This window comes from Somniosus microcephalus, chromosome 30, assembly GCF_052327205.1.
Source record: "Somniosus microcephalus isolate GS21.2 chromosome 30, FLI_Smic_1.0, whole genome shotgun sequence".
Classification (NCBI taxonomy): Eukaryota; Metazoa; Chordata; class Chondrichthyes; order Squaliformes; family Somniosidae; genus Somniosus; species Somniosus microcephalus.
The window spans coordinates 17,581,663-17,601,708 of NC_141016.1; the positions used below are offsets into that span (position 1 = coordinate 17,581,663).

General features: G+C 45.0%; 1 protein-coding gene across 3 annotated transcripts in view; it reads left to right on the top strand.

Annotated features, from left to right (window-relative positions):
• Positions 1-15,984: 15,984 nt before the first annotated feature.
• letm2 (leucine zipper-EF-hand containing transmembrane protein 2) overlaps positions 15,985-20,046 on the top strand; it is a 38,335-nt gene continuing 34,273 nt past the window's right edge. Inside the window, exon 1 of one of the 3 annotated variants that reach the window (XM_085971149.1) lies at positions 15,985-16,228. The gene's annotated coding sequence lies outside the window, so the exon portion shown is untranslated. The remainder of the gene's footprint in view (positions 16,229-20,046) is intronic. The other 2 variants (XM_085971151.1, XM_085971153.1) reach the window with 2 other exon arrangements.

Below are 20,046 nucleotides of genomic sequence, written 5' to 3' on the forward strand. Positions count from 1 at the left end.
AGGTAGAAGATCAGCCATGATCCTATTGAATGGCGGAGCAGGCTTAAAGGGCCGAATGGCCGACTCCTGCTCCTATTTCTTATGTTCTAGGACCCCTCACCCAATTTGGCTACTCATTTCACTCGTGAGCCAAGACAATGCGTGCTGGTAGACTGACTGTGACAAAGCACCTTAGTTTATCTTTCAGCCTTAAACGAAAAGCCGTGTGCTCCCTTTAGTCCGGGAAATAAAATCCTTCAGGCGGAAGGAGAGGCATAGACAGTTCAGTGTCAACAAACTACTTCTTCCCCCTCCCCATCTAGTTTGGAAACACAAACTCATGCTGGGATATGGTTCTGTGGGCATCAGTGAAGGCCATCCAGCACCTTGCCTAAATGGCCCATTAGCCGGCGAGCATCAACTATTTGACTAGAGAACACCCAATTCTGTCCCCAACTGACTTCCGCACACACAATTTCCAGCAAGAGTTACTGGATGGGAATCAGGTGCAGTAATGCTGGCTGATTTTACCCCTCTCTGGTTACCTTGCCTGAAACATAAAGGCAAATTGTAGCTCCCCTCCTTCAGCCATGGATGACGACAACTGTCAGAAGGTGAATCTTTCTCTCTCTCTCTCTCTCTCTTCCTTGCTAGATTAGGGCTCATATTATTCTTCAAACATTTCAATACTGGAGGAATATACAAGAAAGAACTTGCATTTTGTACACCTTTCACACCCTCAGGACAACCGAACGTGCTTCACGGCTAATTAGTTAATTTGTGAAGTGTGGTCACTGTTGTGTAAGCAAACACAGGAGTCAAATTTCACAAAGCAAGGCCCCATAAACAGCAATGGAGATAAAATACCATTTAATCTGTTTTGGTGATGTTGACTGAGGGATAACATTTGGCCAGCGCCCAGGAAAGCTCCCCCGCTCTTCTTGGAATCATGCCATGGGATCTTTTACTTCCAACTGAGAGGCAGAAAGAATCTCGGTCTAACATCTCATCCAAAAGACAGCACCCCTGACCGTGCTGGGCTCCTTCAGTACTGCACTCATGTTTTAGCCTAGATTATATGTGTTTAGGTACTACAGTGGCGCTTGAATTTATCATTTAAAGGCAAGAGTTCTACCACTGAGCCAAGCTGACGCTTGGAATGACATTAGCTGCTTTTATATAGCGCTGGTGTTGTCGGCTCCTGACATAGAGGGCTTGGGGAAGTCAACAACACTTGCTAGATTTTCGAAGCTGATGGTCAGAAAGATCCATTTTCTTACTCCGTCTTTCCCACCAGCAGCCTTAGCAAATCTGGCAAGTTTAATTCGGTGTTACCACTGGTGATCCCTGAGCCAGTGGCATTTGAGCCACATAAAAGCAGCTACTTATGATCAATAATACTGACAGCAGATTGAAAATCTATTCGACACAGTTGTAGCTGTGCTTACTTCTCAGAGTGACACAGCTCAAAATAGGTAACATTTCTTCACCAAAATGATGAATTGTAACTCTTAATGAGTCTGATTATTGTTTATAGGTCAAAAAATTTATATATATCTGTGTATCTCGCCCTTTTGGAACTGTAAATGATACTTTTCTTTAATCAATTTCCTTTTTTTGGTTGGAAATTGTAACTGGATCCTGTTGGCGTTCTGTTCGGGTTCGAGTGGGATGGAGAGTGATAGAAGATTTGAGGTTAGGATCAGATCAGCCATGATCTTATTGAATGGTGGAGCAGGCTCGAGGGGCCGATTGGCCTACTCCTGCTCCTATTTCTCATGTTCTTATGTTCTTATGTTTTGTGCGGAATGGCAATTGGTGGGTTTGTACATCTAGACGCACCCCCTAATTTAAGAAAAACACCACTAAGTTGGTGATCCGTACAGCCTAACACCAGCATCCAGTCATTTTAAAATTGTGATAGTGAAATTTGGTTCAATAATGTGTTCAATTCCCTCTGGCGCCAGTCAGTCGAAAGCTACAAGCGAACTTATAAAATGCTTCCTTTTTTGTGAACAACATCTAAGAAATATAGAAAAAAATGTTAACTCTTACAGGAAACTTTCGATTAACCGGCCCCTAAATAACCGGAAATCTCGGTTAACCGGCAAAATTCAGGAGTAGGTTCAGGTAACTTTTATTACTTTTTTTACTCCATTTGTTGCTGTGCAAGGGTGTGGCTGCAGCTGTTGCTAAGCTACAGAGACGCTTGCAACTTGTGGCCATTGTAAAGTCTGTGGGTTGTTTAGTTAATTAATACACAGACTACCAGAGTAACTTAAAACAGGACAGGGCGAATCTGCCCAATAAATCCTGACACAACACTTATATACTGGTGTGGTCACCGTCGGTATTACAGTATACAGAAGCCAAACAAAGTAGTGCCACCCTAAAATAGTTCTCTTAAAGGTGAACGGTTACATACAATAGTTCTCTTAAAGGTAGACGGGTACATACACTACAATCCTCCCTTTTTAGCTTACAACATACTTATTCCCCATTAAACATAACATATAATCAACTTCATGTAAAACAATTCACAGATATAGTCTCTGCGGGAAACAGTTCACAGATTCAGTCTCTGCGGGAACAGTTTACAGATTCAGTCTCTGGTCTTGACTCGGTCCGAACAACATCTCTGTGGTGTAGCCGGTTCACATTTCTAGCGTGACTCATCCAATAGTCTTTCCCTTGGCTTAACAGCTTGAACTTCCGTCCTGCTGAACCAGCAGTGCTGACTTTTACAAACAGCTGGACTGCCTTGGTAATTTTTCCCACTTTCCAACTGATTTGGCCCCCTTCGTAGGGCCCACGTGCATGATCTGATAGAAGTGATAATGATTTAGATGGTTATCGTCTTCTGCTTCGTCTTTTTCTTTTCTGCTTCTTGGAGACTCTCGGGGCTCCCTTATCCGCTGCCAGCTGTAGCGCCACCATCTCCCTATGTTCCTTAGACTTTAAGTGCTTCATCCTGATTTCTGCACTTCGGGAGTTTTCATCACAAGCTGGGCAGACCAAGTCATCGTAATATTCCGTGTCACTCAACAGGTCATGGTAATATTCGGTGTCGTCCTGAGCTAGTCTAGCGAGAGGGCCTGCTACTTCTTCCTTACCCAACTGGACGTTAGCCGACTGTTGTTCCCTCCCTAGACATCTTTCCTGAAGAGACTTCTTCATGCGTTCATATTCATCCCGCTCTTCCTGGGTTTCCTGCCAATCCTTCACTAATGACCTCATTTGTGATTCCAATACTTCCCCTTCCATCGGGGATTGATTGATCGGGCTATTCAATCCTTCTACTGGAGCAGCTGTTTCAACATTCTGTAGTTCACATTGACGTGATTCAGCATACTTTCGGCAGCCCCGTAAAATCTGTGTTGCAACCTCAACTATTCCCCAAACTTTTGAGAGCTCCGAACCCCTTCCCTTTGAAGATTGAAGCTCGTGTTCAAATGGTTCCCATTGCAGAGTCTTGTCTCTCAGCATATGAAGGAGTTGGCTGACCATTAACTCTTCCACGGGGACCCTGTGGATCAGAGTCTTCTCCATTTCATCCACCTTTTCCTCCAATGCTTTCACCTTTTTTTCCTCTTGTACTTTGGCTTTAAGCGCTCGGAGAAGTTGCGCCTTGATGCTCTCTAGCTCATGTTCAGGGGCCATTCTTACAGTCTCTGTGTTTCTTACAGTTGCCTTTTCTTTCACTGAAAGGATTCCCAGTTGAATCTGTTCTTCAAGTTGTTGAACCTCGGTCATTGCCGCCTCATATTTGTCTTGGGTTTCCTTCAATATTTTTATGAGTTCTTGGACATCTTGACTTTCATGTTCTGCCATGTCTTTCACCTCTAATTTCTCATCTATGGATGGAACTTCTACCGATGAGTCTGTCTTGGCCTTGAGCTCATCAAGAATTTCCTGCAGCCTTTGGACTTCTTGCTCATGTTCAACCTTTAGTTGCTCATATGCTTCCACTGAAACTAGCTTTTCGGAGGTTGCCGAGTTAACCCCCTCCAGGATTGTAGCCTGGGCCTGTTCATACTGTTCCTTCAACTTCTCAAACTCTGCTTGTAAGGAGTCGTAGAGAAGAACTGGAATAAAATCCTGGCTTCCTGAAGATTCCTCTTCGTTTGCTTCTTTCTGCAAATATTCTAACTCCTGAACATCATAAGGGAGATGTGATCGGTGATTGGTCACGATGGCTCTATGGTCGCTCTCTGCTTGAGCTAGCTGCTTCTGTTGTCTTTCCAGATTCTCCCATTCGGTGTCATAGAACTTTTTCATTGTTTTCATCTCTTGTACGAGACAGTAACTCAATTGTTCTAATTGTTGTCGTAATTTGAAATAAAGTTGAGTCCGAGCTCGGTGTTCTTCCGTCATGGATATGTCCTTAAACTGAACAGACTCAGAATTCTCTGTCAAACTATGTTGTCGTTGTTCGGTGGAGATCTGTTCTGAAACTTTGTTCTTCTCTGGAGCATAAGCCTTTCTGCATGCCTTCGTTTTTCCAACCTTAGTCGGCAAGTCCATTTTAGCCTTGTCTTTCACACTTGGGTTGGTCTTATCGTCATTCGATTCAGAATCTGAGCTGATTGTCTGCACCGAGTCCTCACTCGTTATGGCTTTTAGATAGTGCCATTCCATGTCTATTTTCTTGATCCACTCCCATCCTAGAAGTGGTGGTCCTCCCTCAGGTAGTACGTATAAGTTCATTCTTGGGTGTTCTTTACCCCTATCTCTCACCTTGACTCTTATCTTTCCCATGGGGTATACTTTATGCCCTGTGTATGTCTGCAATACGAACTTGGTATCTCTTAAGGGTATATGTGAGAATAGCCGGTGGTAATCCCTTCGATTTATGACTGATAGAGCTGATCCAGTGTCCAACTCCATTTTCACTTGGACTCCAGCTATTTTTAGCATGGCCCAGATAGTTTGTAGGTCAGCTTTCTTACTCACATTGTGAATTCTCAGACTACCCAGCTCCTGGCCGTTTGGGTCTGAGTCCGAATTCTGTTCGTCTGAACTCTTCTCAGCCACCTTGTGTACCTTGTTGTACTTTTCCTGTGATGGCTTCCTTTGGTTGTTGGTCCTTTGGTTGTTGGTCTTCTTCCCTGACCGGCATACCTTAGCTATGTGACCCAGTTTGCCACATTTCCTACATTCCTGGTTCTTAAACCAGCATTGGTTCTGGTCGTGTGTTGTCTTCCCACAACGATAGCATTTTGTTGTTGTCGAGGTAATTTGATCCACACTGAGTGCCGCTGTCTTTAGCTGCATTTCCGCAGTTCCCTTCGCTGCGGCTTCGTGCGATGCTGCAATAAGGACAGCCCTGTCAAGTGTAAGGTCGTTCTCTTCGAGTAGTCGCTTTTGCGTTCCTTCCTTTGCCAATCCGCACACGAACTTGTCTCGCAATGCCTCTGTCAGATTCCCTCCAAACTGGCAGTATTTCGCTAGTCTACGCAGTTCGACCAAGTATTCCGCGTTGCTTTCGTCTTTCCGTTGCGTTCTCGCATAGAATTTGAATCGTTCCGCCAACATCAACGGTGTGGGGTTCAAGTGATCCTTCAGAACAGCCACAATATCATCGAAAGTCTGATCCGCCGGTTTAGCTGGTGATAGTAGATGCTTCAAGAGCCCGTATGTCTTCGCGCCCATCGAGTTTAGCAAGGTTATAGCTTTGTCATCTTCTTCTATTTTATTGGCCTCACAATAGATCTCCATGCGTTCCACATACGTGGCCCAGTCTTCTACCTCGGAATTAAAATCGTTGATGTTACCACGCTTAGGCATCTTCCTCTCTTCCTGATAAACACCACGAATTATTTCTTTAAAATTTTTTTTTTTTTCAAGATGGCGGTTCCCGCGAAAATGGCGGTTTCCCGCGCTTATCTTCTCTCCCCGCCCACTTCAATGGCGGTTTCCCGCTTCTGTCTTCTTCCCCGCCTAATGGCGGCTTCCCGCGTTTCTTCCCTGGCGGAAGGGGTACACTTTCCCCACGGGCGACGGCCGCTGGCTTTCAGGTTCACAGCCTGCGCGTCGGCTTCAGTGCTTTCCCTTTTCTCAGCAGGGCAACCGGCGCTGGGTACACCCCATTGACGGCGAACAGTTTCAGCCGCTGGGCTGGCTCTCGCTCAGTTCCCCTTGCTCGGGCTCTGTCTCTCTCCCGCTCACTCGGCTCTACCGGCGCTGGGTACACCCCGTTGACGGAGAACAGTTTCAGCCGCTGGACTGGCTCTCGCTCAGTCTCCCTTGCTCGGGCTCTGTCTCTCTCCCGCTCGCTCGGCTCTACCGGCGCTGGGTACACCCTGTTGACGGAGAACAGTTTCAGCCGCTGGACTGGCTCTCGCTCAGTCTCCCTTGGTCGGCTCTGCCTCTCCCGCTCGCTCGTTAACTGCTTCGGAAGTATTGTTGCCGCAGGGTACGATCGGACTCGTCGCCACTGTAAAGTCTGTGGGTTGTTTAGTTAATTAATACACAGACTACCAGAGTAACTTAAAACAGGACTTTACTATTCGAAGGTCAGGGCGAATCTGCCCAATAAATCCTGACACAACACTTATATACTGGTGTGGTCACCGTCGGTATTACAGTATACAGAAGCCAAACAAAGTAGTGCCACCCTAAAATAGTTCTCTTAAAGGTGAACGGTTACATACAATAGTTCTCTTAAAGGTAGACGGGTACATACACTACAGCCATTGTTCTGAAGCTGTTGCTAAGCAACAGGGTTTGTTGCTTTATACGGAGCTGTCAGCTCTCCGTATCTTTTACTATAGCGTTCGGTTATCCGGAATTTTTGATGAACCGGCACCACGTCGGTCCCGTCCGTGCCGGATACCAGAAAGTTTCCTGTACATAAACCAAAATAAAGTTCAACTTTAAAAAAAAAATGAAGTTGTTTTTGCCCCGTATGCAACTATATTTCAGTTTTGTTTAAAGTTAAATACAAAAGTTTATTCAAAACAAAGACCAGTTAATTCATTCTTTTACGATGCTGCCTTAGAGGCCTTCAAAAGCCCAATCATTTATCTTTCGATTTTAGGAATTCCTAAATCCTGAGGCTGCAGAATTTTAAGATCGATATCTGACAAATGTCTCTGTTCTACAGTGACAAATACCAATTTATTTTGACTGTATAAATTATAAAAATATACTCACTGTACTTTGTGTGCATGCAGCTGTTTATCGAAGATCATTGGTAACAAGCTCGCCACAAGAAGTTTCCTGCGTAGAGTAACATACTCCGGTGCGCAATATTTTAACTGGTTCATCAGACCAGTTACACTCTTGCTATCATTGGTAGGTTGTTGAATGCACTGCTGTTGCTCTTGTGGACAGTGTTAATCTGAATCGGGAGTTTGCCTAAGCCACCATACCATAGAGCTCAGTAAACAAAAACACATTTTCTGTCACTGCAGAAAGCATAATCCCTGGGATAACACTGTGTTTATGTGTTGGGAAAGTGAAAGATGGACATCCTGTTACTGAACACACTATTTTGTTTTTGTTATCCACACTCTTTTTAGTCTTCTGGACTACGCACAGCTCTCTAGTTGAGGGGGGCGGGGGGTGGTCACAGACCACCAGCTCAGACCTTGGCGAGTGCCACCTCATCCTAGCAATTTAGCAGAGTTCAGGATTTAATGGGGAAAGGTATAACATTAAAGATGGAAAGTCCACAAACCTAGTTATCATCCTATGGCACACTGACTGAAGACAGTAAACCGCTGCATTAGTTTAACCTATAGATAGGCACATGGAAATACTACACCTAAAAGTATGGCTTTTTGATTGTACAATATTAGTAAATCCTTTCAGCGCTTGAAAATGGTGCTATGACTCATAGTACCAATCTTAACCCAATCACAACCAAGACAAATAAGGGATCTTAAATCAGTTCACTTGTGATGCCACAGGACCCTCACTTTGTGGCGCGAATCCTTAGTTTACCTTCAGCTGAAATGTAGGCCACTGGCTTCTTCGTGACCTCTATCAAGGCCTGGTGTGGCGGGGCAGCATGCGAATTGGGACAGCTCCCCTTGCTGAGATATTTACAATACATCAAGGTGTTCCAGCAGAGAACCAGTGGAACTTATTTGTTGGGTCGGCAACAGCTAGATTCAGCCAAAGCTGTGGCTTGGCCTAAGCATCATTGGTTATAATGCTTCAGCTCCTAAGCTGTGAAAATAATTAAGTCAACACGATAGTTGCAAAAACAGCAAATGGTTGCAACTGTGGATATTGGAACTTAAGATTTATTAGTATATGTAATTTTCCACAGTAATAGATGGAAGGCATTACTAAAATAAATACAAGGGTCCCACATTCAATCCCCCCTAGTCCCTGTGGTGTTAGTTGATCTGAGCAACAAGTTGGGCTGTTAATTGGGCAGGGAAGGCGGGTGGGGTGAAATCAGGCAGGTTTTCCACTTCTAATGATTTCTATCCAGTGACTGCTACTGGAAAGTTCACGTGTAAGTGCTGAGCAAGGACAGGATCAGGCTTGGATGTGATTCCCCCCTAATCAAATAGCTTGTTAATGTTGTCTGGGCTCATACGGAAAGAATGGCCACTTTAGTGAGGTATTGGCAAGCTGTCGGTTCCAATGGAACCAAACCCCAGGAAGAGTCATTGCTTGTGGTGGGTGGAGAGACAATTGGAGAGGAAATTGAAGACCGAGGAGGGTAAAAAAAAAAGTTAAAGAGAAAGTGCTTGTTTGGTTGTCAGACAAGGGCAGCATTGGGCTCTGATATCATCTGCTATGGTTGAATAGATTGCTGCTGCTCACCGGCTAAGACGTACAAATGAAGAATAACCACTTCAGAAATGCATGCCATTTGAACCTTCAGTGAGGAGTGCAGGAGAGAAAACTGGCAGAAAAAAACTTGGTGTGAACAAAAAGATTGTTTTTTTTTTGTTCGTACAAAGAAAATCACATAATCTGAAGCAATAAGGAATAAATGAATTCACTCCAGCTGTGAGCATTTTTTTTAATATAAAGTCTTTTATTGCAATTTCTCTCGTATACAAAAAGCTGTGATGCACAGATTTCCATTAAATGCTAAAAATCCACTTGAAGCCCACAGGGCAACATGAATTTAGTTCAGTAATGGGAACACGCACACAAATCTACAGAGACTGACTGTGACAAACCGAAAGACACTGACATTATCTGGAATACATAAAAACAAGGCAATTACATAACAGTTAATTAACATTTTAAAAGATATACATAAATGCAGCATCTAGAACAGAGCAAAGAAAAGATAAGAGAGTGGGGAGCAATTTAATCAGTTATATAAAAGCCATTCGACTGTTGTTCTAACGAAACCATTGTGCAGCACAAGAGACACAAGATCGGGCTTTGCTCAGTTCCAAGTCCAGTTTCGTGACCGGACAAATTTGGAAAAGCCTCAGGCGTGAATGGTAATGTCATTTTGGAGAGTACAAAGGAAGAGAGGGAGGAGAGAAACAGTAAGGCAAAGGGATGTGTGTGAACAAAACAATGATCTTTTCATCACCAACATTAGTAGGCAATGCAAATAAATTGATGGCTCAGGAGAGAAGGTCAGTTAAAATTAGAGGGAAAAATATTTAAATCTCTAATCACAGGTGCAGGTTTCCCCATTATGTCTTGATGCCACATGTCTTATTGTCCAATGCTCTGTGTCCAGAAACTGCCACTAATGCTAAACAGCCCGAGTGTGATGGTTTACTTGTGCTGATGTTACATCAGTTACTCTACAATTTTTGGGGACTGGATCTCAGCTGATGCTGGTAGACCAAAATCCCCAAAGTGTAGTGTTATCCAGATGTGAAGCTTGTTTTTGTTAAAAACAAATAAACTGTGTATAGTAATCTGGGATGTAATGTTTAAGTTATCCACCAGATGGAGCCAAAGATTAAGGGATCATATTCACCAGTGTTTAAGGTAATGTCCTGGTACACCAGTTAGTATGGTAAGGTGGCATTGCATTATGGTTTTGACTCAGAGGGGTTCCTCCATCTTGCATCGTGCAGTTAGAAATACTGTGTTTTGCTTGCAGCCTGTAAGAGATGTTTCTCTGCTACACCGTAGAATTAAACAGTGGGGTTTTCTGCCTAAGAACTCGCTTATCTCAGTTTCGGATCTTACCACTCGGATATCACATATTGGCGACGAGGATCAACAGATCACATCTTGAAGAAGAAAAACAAAAGAGCGCTGAATAACCGATCATGGCTGCTATGGTAGGAAAGATCTCTGCTTTTGATGTTCAGACTCAGACCTGGGATGAGTACTGCGAGGTGCTGATGCATTTCTTTGAAGCGAATGATATAGAGGATGTCGGGTAAAGGAGAGCTATTTTGCTCACTTCCATGGGAAGTCAGACATATAGTTTAATGAGAAACTTATGCAGTCCTGCAAAGCTGGGAGACAGTACATTTGCTGAATTAGTGGCCTTGCTGACGGAACATTTCAATCCCAGACCGAGTGACTTAAAAATTAAATTAAAATTCCATTGCCGGTGGTGATAATGCCTCGAGTGTGCCGGCGGACACCGCGTGCTCCATCTCCAGGGCCACCTGGGCGCGAACATGGCCGCGGAAGAGAGGCAGGCAGTCGGGCCGAACGACCCCCTCGACCGCCCGCAGCCTGGACCAGTTAATGGCCACTTTTGTCAGGCCCAGAAGCAGTGCTACGAGGTGGTCCCCCGACCTGCCCGCTCCCCTCCGCACCAGGTGACCAAAGATCAGGAGCGTGGGACTGAAGTGCAGCCAAAAATCGAGGAGCAGCCCCTTCAAATAATGAAAGAGGGGCTGCAGCCTCTCACATTCAATATAAACGTGGAACACAGACTCCTGAAGCTTGGTTTCAGCTCAAGGTTGACATCAGGGTACTTAAGGAAGTGGCCCTAGAAATAGTAGATGCATTGCTGATCATCTTCCAACATTCAATGGAATCTGGAACAGTACCCATGGATTGGAGGGTAGCTAATGTTACCCCACTATTCAAAAAAGGTGGTTGAGAGAAAACGGAATTACAGACCGGTAAGCCTGACATCGGTAGTGGGGAAAATGCTAGAGTCCATCATAAAAGATGTAATAGCAGAGCACTTGGAAAACAGTGACAGGATCGGACAAAGTCAACATGGATTTACAAAGGGTAAATCGTGCTTGACTAATCTACTGGAATTTTTTGAGGATGTAACTGGTAAAATAGATAAGGGAGAACCAGTGGATGTGGTGTATTTGGACTTTCAGAAGGCTTTCGATAAGGTCCCGCATAAGAGATTAGCGTGTAAAGTTAAGGCACATGGGATTGGGGGCAAGGTACTGACTTGGATAGAGAACTGGTTGGTAGACAAAAAGCAAAGAGTTGGAATAAACGGGTCTTTTTCCGAGTGGCAGGCAGTGACTAGTGGGGTACCGCAGGGATCGGTCCTTGGACCCCAGCTATTCACAATATATATTAATGATCTAGACGAGGGAACTAGATGTAATATCTCCAAATTTGCAGACGACACAAAGCTGGGTGGGCGTGTGTGCTGTGAGGAGGATGCCGAGAAACTCCAGGATGATTTGGACAGGTTGGGTGATTGGGCAGAAGCATGGCAGATGCAATATATAATGTGGATAAATGTGAGGTTATCCACTTTGGTAGCAAAAACAGGAAGGCAGATTATTATCTGAATGGCAATAGATTGGGAGAAGGGGAAGTGCAATGAGACCTGGGTGTCCTTGTGCACCAGTCGCTGAAGGTAAGCATGCAGGTGCAGCAGGCGGTTAAGAAGGCAAATGGTATGTTGGCCTTCGTAGCGAGAGGGTTGAGTGCAGGAACAAGGATGTCTTGCTGCAGTCGTACAGGGCCTCGGTGAGACCACATCTTGAGTATTGTGTGCAGTTTTGGTCGCCTTATCTGAGGAAGGATGTTCTTGCCATGGAAGGAGTTCAGCGAAGATTCACCAGGCTGATACCCAGGATGGCAGGAATGACGTATGAGGAGAGATTGGTTCGATTGGGCTTGTACTCGCTGGAGTTTAGAAGAATGAGAGGGGATCTCATTGAAACTTATAAAATTCTGACAGGACTGGACAGACTAGATGCAGGAAGAATGTTCCCGATGGTCGGGGAGTCCAGAACCAGGGGTCACAGTCTAAGGATAAGGGGTAGGCCATTTAGGACAGAAATGAGGAGGAATTTCTTCACCCAGAGAGTGGTGAACCTGTGGAATTCTCTACCACAGAAGGCAGGAGAGGCCAATTCATTAAATATATTCAAGAAGGAGTTGGATATATTTCTCAAGGCTAAAGGGATCAAGGGGTATGGTGAAAAAGCAGGGACCGGGTACTGAATTTGGATGATCAGCCATGATCGCATTGAATGGCGGAGCAGGCTCGAGGGGCCGAATGGCTTACTCCTGCTCCTATCTTCTATGTTTCTATCAGACCTACTCCTGATTTACTAAAACCCTCTTTGTAGTGGTGTAAAACCGATACAGAGACTGTACCTTCTCCTCTCCCCTGGCCTTTGTACTTGCATGTGCCCAACGTAATTTCTGAACTAAAAATAGTATTTGTATCAACAGCCATGAAGACACAGGTACTGCCCATAACAAAAATTAATTTGATTTTATCTTTTGAAGGTATTCACCTTACACACAGCAAGGGGACTTGGCCTGGAGGGTGTTGCACGGAGCAGTCCTGTGCAATAAGGTATTAAGTAGGTTTATGGACTCCCAGGCCGCCTGCCTATTCTGCAGCCTGGAGGAGTCCGTGTTCCACATATATATTGAATGTGAGAGGTTGCAGCCCCTCTTCCATTATTTGAAGGGGGCTGCTCCTCGATTTTTGGCTGCACTTCAGTCCCACGCTCCTGATCTTTGGTCACCCGGTGTAGAGGGGAGTGGGCACGTTGGGGGACCTCCTCGTGGGACTGCTCCTGGGCCTGGCCAAGGTGGCCATCAACTGGTCTGGACTGGAGTGCATCATCACCCCCAGCAACCAAATTTTAATTTAATTTGTTAAGTTTCATTTAATGTTTTAAGTTTAGTTACAGTCTATTTGTTTATGGGTTGCTCAAAAAGAGTACACACAGCAAGGTCACACCAACAATAGTGAGATGAATCGCCAGTTAATCTGTGTTGATTGATGGATAAGTGGTGGCCAGGAAATGGAAAGAACTCCCTACACTTCTTTAGAAAAAAATGCCACAGAATCTTATATATCCACCTGAACTGGCAGATTGGCCTCAATTTAACATCTCATCTGAAAAGCAGCACCTTTGATACTGCAACACTCCCTCAGTACTACACTGAAGTACTTTTTTAAAAATTCGCTTATGGGATCTGGGCGTCGCTGGCAAGGCCAGCATTTATTGCCCATCCCTCATTGCCCTTGAGAAGGTGGTGGTGAGCCGCCTACTTGAACCGCTGCAGTCCGTGTGGGGAAGGTGCTCCCACAGTGCTGTTAGGGAGGGAGTTCCAGGATTTTGGTCCAGCGACGATGAAGGAACGGCGATATACTTCTAAGTCAGGATGGTGTGTGACTTGGAGGGGAACTTGGAGGTCGTGGTGTTCCCATGCGCCTGCTGCCCTTGTCCTTCTAGGTGGAAGAGGTCGCGGGTTTGGGAAGTGCTGCCGAAGAAGCCTTGGTGAGTTGCTGCAGCGCATCTTGTAGATGGTACACACTGCAGCCACGGTGCGCCGGTGGTGGAGGGAGTGAATGTTTAAGGTGGTGGATGGGGTGCCAATCAAGTGGGCTGCTTTGTCCTGGATGGTGTCGAGCTTCTTGAGTGTTGTTGGAGCTGCACTAATCCAGGCAAGTGGAGAGTATTCCATCACACTCCTGACTTGTGCCTTGTGGAAAGGCTTTGGGGAGTCAGGAGGTGAGACACTCGCCGCAGAATACCTAGCCTCTGGCCTGCTCTTGTTGCCACAGTGTTTATGCCTAGATTTTGTGCTCATGTTTGTAGTGAGACTCAAACCCATAACCTTCTGACTCTGGGACAAGAATGCTCTCAACTGAGTGAAACAAAAAACAGTCTCACACTGGTTAAATGCTACAAATGGAATATTGCATTCAAACCCACACCTACATTTAGGGTTAACACTAACAATAAGCATTTATTATGACACTTCAGTTTCTTCAATTTGCATTTGATTAAATTTAGTTACCTTGTTGATTGTGTAAATCAAGCTGAACCCCATTTATTTCACTATTGAAACCGTCTGACCCTCATTATGATTTAAAATAACTCTTTCTCCCCACAAAAATCAGTATGGAAGGATACATTGAAGAGAGGAGAGATAAATTAACTTTCAGCCTGAGGGCGGATATATTGAAGAGACTGTGGAGATGAGTTGTGAGAGATCACTTTGTAACGAGTGTTGGAAACGTGATTTTTTTTTAAAAACAAAAACAGATAAATCAATGGAAATCATGAAAAATATTTCTTGAAAAACCAGGGATGAAGCAATTTTTCTCAAACTTTGTATATATATTTTAAATTTTATAAAGGATCAACTTTGGTATGTGTGTGTCTGTGTTTTAATGTTAATTTGGGGGTCAGAGGATAGAACAAACTAATAGCATTATTGTCACACAGCAATGTGATCTGCCATTCAATTCAGGGACCATTCACAATTGCAACTTCTTTCACAAAAGTACAAAGAAAATTTGCCAGTCACCAAAATGATAACAATTGGTCAGTTGGTAGCACATTTACATCTGGGTCAGAAGGTTGTGGGTTCAAGTCCCACTCCAGAGACTTGAGCACAAAAATCTAGGCTGACACTCCCAGTGCAGTACTGAGGGAGCGCTGCACTGTCGGAGGTGCTGTCTTTCAGATGAGACATTAAACCGAGGGCCCCGTCTGCTCTCTCAGGTGGGTATAAAAGGTCCCATGGCATTATTCCAAAGAAGAGCAGGGGGAGTTAGCCCCAGTGTACTGGCCAATATTTATCCCTCAATCAACATCACTAAAACAGATGATCTGGTCATTATCATGTTGCTATTTGTGGGAGCTTGCTGTGCGCAAATTGGCTGCCGCGTTTCTTACATTACAACTGTGACTACATTTTAAAAATTGGCTGTAAAGCGCTCTGGGATTCCGATGGTCATGAAAGGTGCTATATAAATGCAAGTCTTTCTTTTCTTTTTTAATATTTAAAATTTGCACATCTTGGGCCAATACCCCTTCCCCGAGCTGCAAAAAATGTTTAAATTCTATGAAAACATGATGTCAGGACCTGTTCACTTCATTTTCTACTTTTTTTCTCCTCATGTAGCTTGGTGTCAAATTTTTTTGTCTCCTGTGCAGCTCCTTGGGATGCGTTAAAAAGAAATAATTACATTTATATAGCGCCTTTCACAACCACCAGACGGCTCAAAACGCTTTACAGCCAATGAAGTACTTTTTTGGAGTGTAGTCACTGTTGTAACGTGGCAGCCAATTTGCACACAGCAAGCTCCCACAAACAGCAATGTAATAATGACCAGATAATCTGTTTTTGTTATGTTGATTGAGGGATAAATATTGGCCAGGACACCTCCCCTGCTCTTCTTCGAAATAGTGCCATGGGATCTTTTATATCCACCTGAGAGCGCAGACGGGGCCTCGGTTTAACATCTCATCCAAAAGACAGCACCTCCGACAGAGCAGCACTCCCTCAGCACCACACTGGAGCATCAGCCTAGCTGTATGTGCTGAAGTGGGACCTGAACCCACAACCTTCTGACTCAGAGACGAGTGTGCGACCATCTCTACCACATCTGACACAACTACTACGTTAAAGGCGCTATATAATTGCAAGTTGTGATTGCTTTTTTTTTGTCGACGTCCCCTTACCTCCAAAGTCCCTCAAGGCGGGCCCGCCCACCCTCCACGCCGATTGGTTTCTTTGGAGTCCAAGCGCGTGAATGGCTGGTAGCCCACCCCCGCGGACCTGTTATTGGGTGTGACGAGTGTCAATCGTTAGTGCTGCCTTTTTGATTGGTGATTAAAACGATCAGTCATTCGAAAGGGGGTGGGATCATGAACGTCAGCGGGGCTGGGTAGCCGCCGGGTGCGGGGGCTGAGGTGCGCGGCGGTTTGACGGTTTATTTTCCCTCCCCCTCACCGGAGGAGGTGGTTATGTCCCGAGGCGGGCGCCGCCGCCGCACGGCGTTTTGAATGGAAGCGGCTTGAGAGGAGCCATGTTGGGCTTCGAGCGCCTCCGGCCGCCTGGGTGCGGGGTAAATCCATGACTTCGGCGGGGTTTTATTTTTGTGTCGGTGAGTGTCAACAACCGTGAGGAGGAAGAGGGAGGGTGGCCGCCATTTTGGGGTGCGAGGGTGGCCGCCATTTTGGGGTGCGAGGGTGGCCGCCATTTTGGGGTGCGAGGGTGGCCGCCATTTTGGGGTGCGAGGGGGGGGGTTCCACCATTTTGGGGTGCGGGGGGGGGGTTCCACCATTTTGGGGTGCGGGGGGGGGGGTTCCACCATTTTGGGGTGCGGGTTCCACCATTTTGGGGTGCGAGGGGGGGTTCCACCATTTTGGGGTGCGAGGGGGGGTTCCACCATTTTGGGGTGCGAGGGGGGGGTTCCACCATTTTGGGGTGCGAGGGGGGGGTTCCAACATTTTGGGGTGCGAGGGGGGGGTTCCACCATTTTGGGGTGCGAGGGGGGGTTCCACCATTTTGGGGTGCGAGGGGGGGGTTCCACCATTTTGGGGTGCGAGGGGGGGGGTTCCACCATTTTGGGGTGCGAGGGGGGGTTCCACCATTTTGGGGTGCGAGGGGGGGTTCCACCATTTTGGGGTGCGAGGGAGGTGCCACCATTTTGGGGTGGAGGTGGAGGGTCCATTGGTTGTCCATAGTGGTATCCCCCTGCGAAACCCTGCATTGAATTGGATTTATTCAGTCATCAGCCAGTGGTTCAGTTGGTACCACCCTCGCCTCTGAGGCAGATGGTTGTGGGTTCAAGTCCCACTCCAGAGACTTGAGCACAAAAATCTCGGCTGACACTCTCAGTGCAGTGCTGAGGGAGTGCTGCACTGTTGGAGATGTTAAAACTGAGGCCCTGTTTCGGCTGAACCTGAAAGATCCCATGGCACTATTTCGAAGATCATTGGAGTTATCCCCCAGTGTTGATCCCTCAATCAACAGATGATCTGGTCATTATCATATTGCTGTTTGTGGGAGCTTGCTGTGTGCAATATGGCTGCCGTGTTTCCTACATCACAATGGTGACTCCACTTCAAAAAGCACTTTGGGAAGTCCGGTGTTCATGAAAGGTGCAAGTCTTTTTAAACGTCCAACAACAAATCAAATTTGGTGTCTTCTGTTGCATTATAGCCCCATTGGTTTAATGTCAAGCCACCTGGCCATAATATTTATGCTAGATCAGTTTTTGAATACTTGCCTTTGCCTGAGTTGGGTTTTGGTGACTTTTTCATGAAATGTTTATTACAATAATATGAACAGGAAAGGGCCATCAAGCCTGTCCCACCAGATATGGTGCAGCCTAAGTGTACCATCAACCCAAGCCTTGCCCCACCACCCAGCCATGCAATCTCTTGGTAGATGCAATGATTCCAATTCTTCATCGCCAAACAATATCGTGGTCATGTCAGTGTTAGCACTATCACTAGATGTATTTTGGCACCAATGCAGCAGAAGTTTATTTTAACATTTCTGTGTGGGAAAAGTGCTCAGAAATGTTGGTATGTTCCCAGGAACACCCTCTCCTCACCTCCTCCAAAGGATGATGACAATTGCCAAATAGACAACAGTGCTTTAGTTGTAGAAACTTTTTAGTTAGCATACAGCAACAGAAATAATGTGCTATAACGTAACAAATATGGAAATCTCTTGACCAATGGACCCAGTTTAAAACCCTATGCAATAATGTATAGGAAAGGTAAACTTTACATAGTAAATAGAGATGAGGGAGGCCACTTAGCTTATCCATCAAGGGGGGAGGTACATTAAGAACTTGCATTTATATCGCACCTTTAACATTAAGAAATGTTGCACGGCACTTCAGAGCGGTGTAATCAGACAAAAATGGACACTGATACAGCGAATAGATATTAGGAAGGTGATCAAAAGCTTTTGTCCATAGGGGTGGGTTTTAAGGAGGAGAAGGTGGTCAGAGGCAGAGGAGCTGGGAAGGGAATTCTGGAGCTTGGGGCTAAGGCAGAATGATGGCTGATCTGCCAATGGTTGGGTGTAGGGAGAGTATATACAAGGCCCATGCGGGGGGGGGGTTGGAAAGTGGGTTGTAGTGTTTGTAGGCGGTTAGCGATAGGGAGGGGCAAGGCCATGAATGGATTTAAACAAAAGGATAAGAATTTTAAATTCGAGGCTTGATGGGATGCGGGCAGCAGGTTTTTGGATGAGCTGGAGTTTACAGGACGTGGAGAATGGTAGGCTTGCTTGGAATAGATGAATCTGGTGACAGAAGCATGGATAAGAGCTTCAGCAGCCGATGGGCTGAGGCAGACAATGTTACGGAGGTGGAAGTCAGAGGTCTGTGCGTTGGAGAGGATATTGGTTCAGAAGCTCAGCTAGGTGTCAAATAGGACACCGAGGTTGCGAACAGTCAGCTTCAACCTGAGAAAATGGCTGGTGAAGGGGATGGAATCGTTGTGGGGGGGCAAGGGGAAAGACAATGGCTTCAGTCTTACCAGTGTTTAACGGGAGGAAACTGGGGCTCATCCAAGAGTGGACGTCGGGCAAGAAGTCTGGGGAAAAATGAACAGTCCCTCCACTGCTGCTGTCACATCATCAAACGGCATCTTGAATGAATCTAGGTTTTTGCCTATACCACTCTGCCTGAAAACCATTCTAAATGTTGATAATTATCAACGTGAAGTTTCTTTTCTGACATCAGTCTTAAATTGATCTATAATCAATTTTAACCTTGTACCCCTTGTTCATATACAGTACAGAAGGTGGCCATTCGGCCCATCGTGTCTGTGCCAGCTGTTTGAAAGAGCTATCCAATTAGTCGCACTCCCCTGCTCTTTCCCCATAGCCCTGCAAATGTCTTTGCTTATGTTGAAACATTGTTTCCAGACTTACCTTATCAGTCACTACTTCTTCATGTTGCCTTCTAAATATATCCAAGCCAATAGTCGTACTGTTGTGCCAATATGCTTAATTTGTGACCCCCAATTGTTGCATTAGCAAGCGTTTTATTCTTTCCAAACGCAACCCAAGTTTGGGAAGACAGTTCGTTTTTGTTCCTCTATTCAAGTAGTGTTTGTAAGCCTTGCACATTGCTGACATCCCAAGGCCAACACTGATTGATACAATTTAATGTAAAATGTGACTAGTGAGCTTTAGAAGTGCTTTTGAGTTTTCTGATTTGCTCATTTTCAATAATGATTTGTTTATAAAACAAGTCATTAAGACAACTTCTGCAGTGAAGTGACATCAGTTAAATATGCAATCTAAAATTGATTCATTGCTTCTATGTATTTAGCTCTAACACCTTCTTTGTTTAAAACTGTCTGCCAGTATATTTTTAAAAGCGGTTATGAAAATCCAAATACAGGTGAGGAAATCTTTGTGAAATGAGTCATACTGTTGAAATTGGACACACATCTTGAATCAAAGTCCCACTAATAGAGTGGTAAAGGTGTTGCGATAGAAGTTAAATTTTCACCCTTTGCTTTAGAGGATAAAACATGAGACTCGAATGTTTTCCTAGCAATATTGTCACCCATTTTGTTGATGTGCATCATGTGACTGAGTTCCTGTAAGCTTGAAGTGTCCATTATCTTGATGCAGTTTTAGATCTGTATTTGTACCTTTTTCCTGTGTTGCAATCATTGTTATATGCAATTTTTCCCTTGCAGATGATTTGCTTTAGAATGTAAGATTGTAGTTCAGCAAAATTTATTAAGTTCCTTATTGTGTGTGAATGTTACCATCCTGCTTAAACAAAGTTTGAGTCATCTTCTGGGGGAAACAGAATTGAACCCAGCACAAATCTTGCATTCCGTTTTGAACTGTCAATATGGTCGAATACACTCTGAACCATAAACATCAAGAAGGTCTCACTTTAGTCTGTGCTGAGATAACTGGCCTTAGTCTGAACAGCAG